Source organism: Marmota marmota, unplaced genomic scaffold, assembly GCF_001458135.2.
Source record: "Marmota marmota marmota unplaced genomic scaffold, marMar, whole genome shotgun sequence".
In the NCBI taxonomy this organism is placed as follows: Eukaryota; Metazoa; Chordata; class Mammalia; order Rodentia; family Sciuridae; genus Marmota; species Marmota marmota.
The window spans coordinates 10,130,510-10,137,169 of NW_025999969.1; the positions used below are offsets into that span (position 1 = coordinate 10,130,510).

A 6,660-nucleotide genomic window follows, 5' to 3' on the forward strand; every position below is an offset into this window, starting at 1 on the left:
GCCAATTCTCAGAACCTCTGGAAAGGTGTAAGAATCTATGGCTGGGGTTGCTTGGGAGCACCTGCTGCTAGGGCTATTGCAGGGCCCCAGGTACCACAGTTAAGGGAGGATGAAGAAAGGAAAGGGTTTTCTCCTCTGTATTGCTATCTCCTCCCATCACCTACCTCTGGACTCAAAAAAGATCTTAAGAAGCCTGGTGGGTGGTACACCTGTAATCCCAGCTACCAAGAGGCTAAGGCAGGATAATTGTTTAAGCCCAGGAGTGCCGGGCCAGCCTGGGTAACATAGTAAGATCCTATCTAAAAAACAAACAAACAAAAAACAAGCCAGGATCTATAGCACATGCCTGTAATCCCAGTGGCTCAGGAGGCTGAGGCAGGAGGATCGTGAGTTCAAAGGCAGCTTTAGCAAAAGTGGGTGCTAAGCAACTCAGTAAGACCCTGTCTCTAAATAAAATACAAAATAGGGCTGGGGACGTGGCTCAGTGGTTGAGCTCCTGAGTTCAATTCCTGGTTCTCCCCGCCCCCCAAAAAAGAAAAAAACCAGTGTGGCCCAAACTGAGTCCTGCTCTCTTGCTTTTCTCTCTGGACAGCATAAGCTTCACTCTACCACCTTCTCTGTCAATTACTGGTCCCTGGGGTTTGGCAATTCTCAGTCATTGGATCCAACCCACCAGCAATGCAGCCAGAATCTATGCAGATGCCAGGGGCTCAGGTTCCTGGACCTTCATGTACCATTCCACCACTTTTATGGGTGGCTGCGTGTCCTAGGGGATGGCTGGGGGTATTTGGGAATGGGTGGCATCTAGAGCAAGGAGACCATGCAAGATCTGAACAATCACCTGGCCTTCTACCTGGAAAGAATGAGGAGACTGGAGGGCAAAATTCAGGAACATCTGGAGAAGAAGGTGCCCCAGGTCAGAGACTGGGGACATTACTTCAAGACAACTGAGGAGCTGCAGGCTCAGATCTTTGTAAATTCTGTGGACAACACCTGCATCATTCTGGAGGTTGACAGGGCTCATCTTGCTGCTGATGACTTTAGAGTCAAGTCTGAGACAAAGCTGTTCATGTGCCAGTTTATGAAGAGAGACATCCATGGGCTCTGCAATGTCACTGATGACACCAATATCACTCAGCTGCAGCTAGAGATGGAAATAAAAGCTCTCAATGAGGAGCTGCTGTTCATGAAGAAGAACCATGAGGAGGAGGTCAAAGGCCTTTGAACCCAGATTATCAGCTCTGGGTTGACCATGGAGGTGGATGCCCCCAAATCTCAGAACCTCAGAAGATCATGGAAGACATCTGGGCCTGTATGATAAGCTGACTCAGAAGATCCAAGAGGAGCTGGAAAAGTACTGGATCCAGCAGATGGAGAAGAGCACCAGGATGGCCACTTCTCAGTTTGCAGAAATCAGAGCTGTCAAGATGACGCCCACAGGGCTGAGACACACTGCCCAGTTCTTGGAGATCCACTTGGACTCCATGAGGAATCTGAAGGCCAGCTTTAGAGAAGAGTCTGAGGGACATAGAGGCCCTGCTACATTGTGGCAATGGAGCAGATCAACAGGGTCCTGCTGCATCTGGAATCAGAACTGGCAGAGGAACAGTGCCTGACCCAGGACTAGGAGGCCCTGATGAACATCAAGGTCAAGTTGGAGGCTGAGATCATCGACACTTACTGCTACCTGCTGGAGGATAGAGGAGGACTTCAAACTCAGTGATGACCCGGACAGCAGCAACTCCATGCAAACCATCCAAAATACCACCACCCACAGGATCGTGAATGGCAAAATGGTGTCTGAAACCAATGGCACCAAAGTGCTGAGACAGCAGAGCAGGGGATCTTTGGGGAGCAGAGGACCAATAAACATTTAGAGGGCACTAGACATTTAAATTAAAAAAAAAATAGGCTGGGCAGGTGTGATGACACCCTATGGTTCTGGAGGCTGAGGCAGAAGGATTATAAGTTCAAGGCCACCTCAGCAATTTAGTGAGACCCTGTCTCTAAATAAAAAATAAAAGGGCTGGGGATATGGCTCAGTGGTAAAGCACCCCTGGGTTCAATCCCCAGTACATCCCCCCCAATAAAAAGTACCAAGAACTGGGCTGTCAGTATCATCCTTCTTTTGGAGAACTGTAAGGTGTCCCAGGAGACACTGGAGAATATCTGACTTGGAAGAAAATGTTGAGTTCTCAAGTGTAAAGCTTCTTTGGACTGACAGGAAACTGAGGTTCAGAGGAGGAAGGAGGCTTTACCAAGGTGACACAGAAAGCTGTGAGCAGAACTGGCAATGCAACCCAGGGTCCTTTGGACCCCTTTCCCCACCCATACCCACCCCACTTACATTTTCCTAAAGTGTAGTCTTGCCCCCTAAAACTAGCTCCTTACCCTGGTTTTCCTGTTTCCATGAAAATTTCTTTTCTTCCCAGTTAATAAAATTGGAATCCAAGGGTCATGATTAACTCATCTTTATCCCACATTTCCAGTTAATGAATCCTGTTGAATCTTACTTTAAAATAAAGTAAGAGGGCATGACAGTAGAGACCTGTAATTCCAGCTACTCAGAAGGCTGAGGCAAGAGGATCTCAAGATCCGTGCCAGCCTCAGCAACTTAGAGAGAACCTGACTCAAAATAAAAAAAATAATAAAAAGGGCTGGGGATGTAGCTCAGTGGCAGGGCACTCCTGGATTCCATCTCCAGTACCCTGTACACAGAAAGGTGGGGTGTAGTGGGAGTACTTTGAGTTACTGAGGGTGAGTCCTTAAAGAGGATGGTAGGATCCAGGTCCCTTTTGCTTTCTTGCTTCTTAGCCATGAGGTGACCAGGTTTGCTCTGCCATGCACTCCCCATGATGTGTTGCCACAGGTCCAAAGCTCCAGGGCCAATCCATCATGGACTGAAACCTCCAAAACTTCAGACCAAAATAAAACTCTTCTCTCTGTAAGTTGATTTATCTCGGGTGTTTTTATAGTAACAGAAAGCTGACTAACACATCTCATTCACTCCTCATAAAATTACTATAAGCTGGCTAGGTATGGTGGCACATATCTGTCATCCCACCTACTAGCTAGGCTGAGGCAGGAGGATGGCAAGTTTGAGGCAAGCCTGTGTAACTTAGTGAGACCCTGTCCCAAAATAAAATAAAAGGGCTGGGGATGTAGGTTAGAGGTAGAACACTCCTGGGTTCTATCTTCAGTACCATAAAAAGAAGCAAAACTCCCTATAACCTGGATGTCTTTATCATTTGCATTTTATAGATGAAGCACAGAACAGTCAGAGAATATGTCTAAGATCATAAAGCGAGAAAGAAGGACTGGCATTTTGAAACACCACATAGTTCAGTGCCAAAGTCCAGACTTTACTACCTTACTCTATGGCTTTTCTCTGAAGCACCCACGTTTCCACGTCACATCTCCACTCCAGCCCACTCAGTGGTTCCTCTCGGCCTGGAGCTAAGCTAATGAACTTCCCAGTGTCTCAATTTCTCTATTAGTTGAGAATGATAATTGTGGTCACTTCATGGGGCTGTCGTGAGGATTAAACAAGATCACCCAGGCAAAGCACTTAACTCCATCCCCAGCACAGAATGACACTTGATCAGCGTTAGCTATCATGTAGTTACCTTTGGACCCTATTCTGCACTCCTTCCTTATAGGACTCCTTTGACCAGGATGTTACTGCAAATAAATCGTGCTCAGCGCTGAATCAAATGTTGATGCCAGTTTTTTCCTTCCTGGAAATTTTCTCCATGCTTGTATGCCTACATGTCCAGATTCTTCCATTCTCCAAATTCCCCTCCTTCGGTCCTCCCCACTCCCATCTAAACTCCTGAAGCACGTACTCCCACTATACTTTTTTTTTTTTACACTGCCATTTGTTTAATCATTCATTAAACTTAAACTTGTTAAATCTATCAAGTGCTTCTCTATAATAATAATAATAACTGTATTTGACCTTTTACCTTGTACAGAGGGCATCATGCCAAACCATGTTTCTGTAAATCCTCACAAAAGGAAGGGGGCTCCTGTTTCAAGGCTGTTCCAGCTCTGCCAGCTACTCAGTGGCAGTCCTACAGTCCTATAGACCCTGGGGGAAGCTCAGGATGATGCAGGCAGGACTTCCAACATCAGGACATGTATAAAGCAAGATCGATCTCATATGCAAAGCAAGATCTTGATATGCACAGTGGCAAAGTCTGGCAGAGGCGTTAGAGATAGTGCTGTCAGCTTGTCAGTTTGCAGGCACAAGGATGTAAACTGGATGGGCAGAGCTCCACATCACTGCACAGTGCTGTGGCTGATAGGGCACACCCTTGCTGAAGGCAGACATTTGGAACCTCATGCTGCGAGGGTCATCTCCAGATGTTTGACTTCAACAAAAGCTGAAAGGTCAGCATTGAGAGAAACAGGTACTGTCATCTTTCAATTAAAGGACATGGCCTTCTTTGCCTTCTTCAATTATACTGCCCAGTTGCTTGGCACCGTCTCTTACAATCTAGTGTCCTGGGGGAGAGAATTGGCTGCAACTTGACAGAATAAATTGCTACATTATTTCTCACTTTTTAGCCTATGAGACTGATTTTGGTTTAACATATCCACTGCTGTCCTTCCATCCAAGCTGGTGAGGTGGGCTGTAGCAACAGGCTTAGGGAGAAGAGAGGAAACAGTAGCCCATCTCTCTCTCTCTCTCTCTTTTTTTTTTCCCAGACACTGGGGATTTAACCTAGGGGCACTCAACCACTGAGCCACATCCCTAGCCCTTTTCTTATTTTATTTAGAGGCAGGGTCTCACTGACTTGCTTAGCACCTCATTGCTGCTGAAGCTGACTTTGAACTCACAATCCTCCTGCCTCAGCCTCCTGAGCTGCTGGGATTACAGGAGTGCGCCCCCTGGCGCTGCAGCCCATCTCATCTTGGTGAGGATTTGGGAGAGCCTCTCCTGCCTGGAAGGTTGGGAAACGCCCAATTGCAGCAACACATGAACAAGCCACCTATCCAGGTGAGTCACTCCTGCAGAGGTGAAAATGGATCCTTCAGGGAGGTCTTGGTTTCCTTCCTCCACATAGTAGGCTATCAATGGGGAAGAAAATATGAACATATATATGAGAAAGAGAAGACTAGCATAGAAATAGTCTTTTCCAATGATATCTTATTTTGTAGATTTATTTTGGAAATTTGTAAATATTTTTAAATGATAAGACAAAATTCAACTTGACAAAATGAAACAAGTGAATTTGTTAAATTGGTGTCATAACTGTACAGTGAGGAACTACTACACATGACCCTAAAACTCAGGATTTGGAATCCTTAGGGAACTATCGCTTAGTGACCAAACACAAACCAAATCAAACCCAAACACCTTACATTGTTTTTAGTAATGAAGTGTGAAGCCAGGTGCCATGGTGAATACCTATAATCCTGGAGCAGGAAGATTTTTGCAGTTGAGACCAGCCTCAGCAACATAATAAGACCTTGTCTTTAAAAAAAAAAAAAAAAAAGGGTAATGAAATGTGGCAGTGGTGGTATTGTTGTTCTAAAACTATTTTTGCATGTATCATGGGATGTCTGATATGGGAGAAAGGAAGTATAGCCGTAAAATCAAATGTTAGGTACAAAGTCTTTAATCCTAAATTTGAAATAGAAATATCATTAAGTACCCGGAGGCAGAGACAGGAGCATGATGTGTTCAAGGCCAGTCTGGGTAACTAGTGAGACCCTTATCAAGGAAAGAAGGTCATCAGGAATTTAAATAAGCTGATGGAGTGCGTGCCTAACATAAGGAAGGTCCTGGGTTCAATTCCAAGCCTCTGCCTTGCCCATGGGCACAAAAGAAAAAAGAACTCATGGATTGTTGTCCTATTAAAAAAAAAAAGTTTCTAGAAAACAAAGTCAGTTCAGGAGCAAGCAGTCCTCACACACAGAATGTGGTCTGTAAATGTCATTTTGCAAGGGTCCCGCGAAACGTCGGAGAAAGAGACCACCAAGTGACCACTCATGCAATTGGCAGAAGGGGGATTTATTGAACCAGCATGCTGGGGCTCCGTGCCCACTCAAGAAGGGAAAGCAGCCCAGAGCCCCGAGCAGGGGCTGAGCACTGCTTAAGTATACTTTTTGGGGAGGGCGGAGGGCTTTGTATACATCAGAACAAATCATCATGAGGCGCGGGAAAATTGAACAACAACTCCTAAGCATGATTAGTTCATTCATTGGCGGGAACAGGTCAGGCTGGAGTGATAGGTCATTCCTAAGGAGGGGGTTACATTTAAACTGATTGGTCCAGGCCCTGCAATGCCTACGTACGACCACACAGAGCCCTTATTAAACAACCAAATAGTCAGGGGAAATATTTACTGGACAGTTCCAAGCATTGTCTTAACAGCTACAGAAATTTCAGGTTTTGCAAGTAGCATAGAAACCTAACAATACCTAATCCTTTACATTTTAACTCAGACCTTGCAGCTTAGAAACTTTACAACACCCGGTCTTTTACCCTTTAACTTTTACGCTTTAACTTCAATTTCTTTTACCCTTACAATTTTACTAAAAAGAACCAGGGTTTCTTAGAAAAATGGCTGATTCCAGATCTGGGCACCCAGTAAGGAAATATACTAGATGGGCCTACAATGTTATATTACACACCAGACAGTAAAAACCCTA

General features: G+C 45.2%; 1 pseudogene; it reads left to right on the forward strand.

The window, feature by feature from the left end:
* Positions 1 to 1,877, forward strand: part of LOC107154285 — a 28,165-nt pseudogene extending 26,288 nt beyond the window's left edge.
* Positions 1,878 to 6,660: the final 4,783 nt, after the last annotated feature.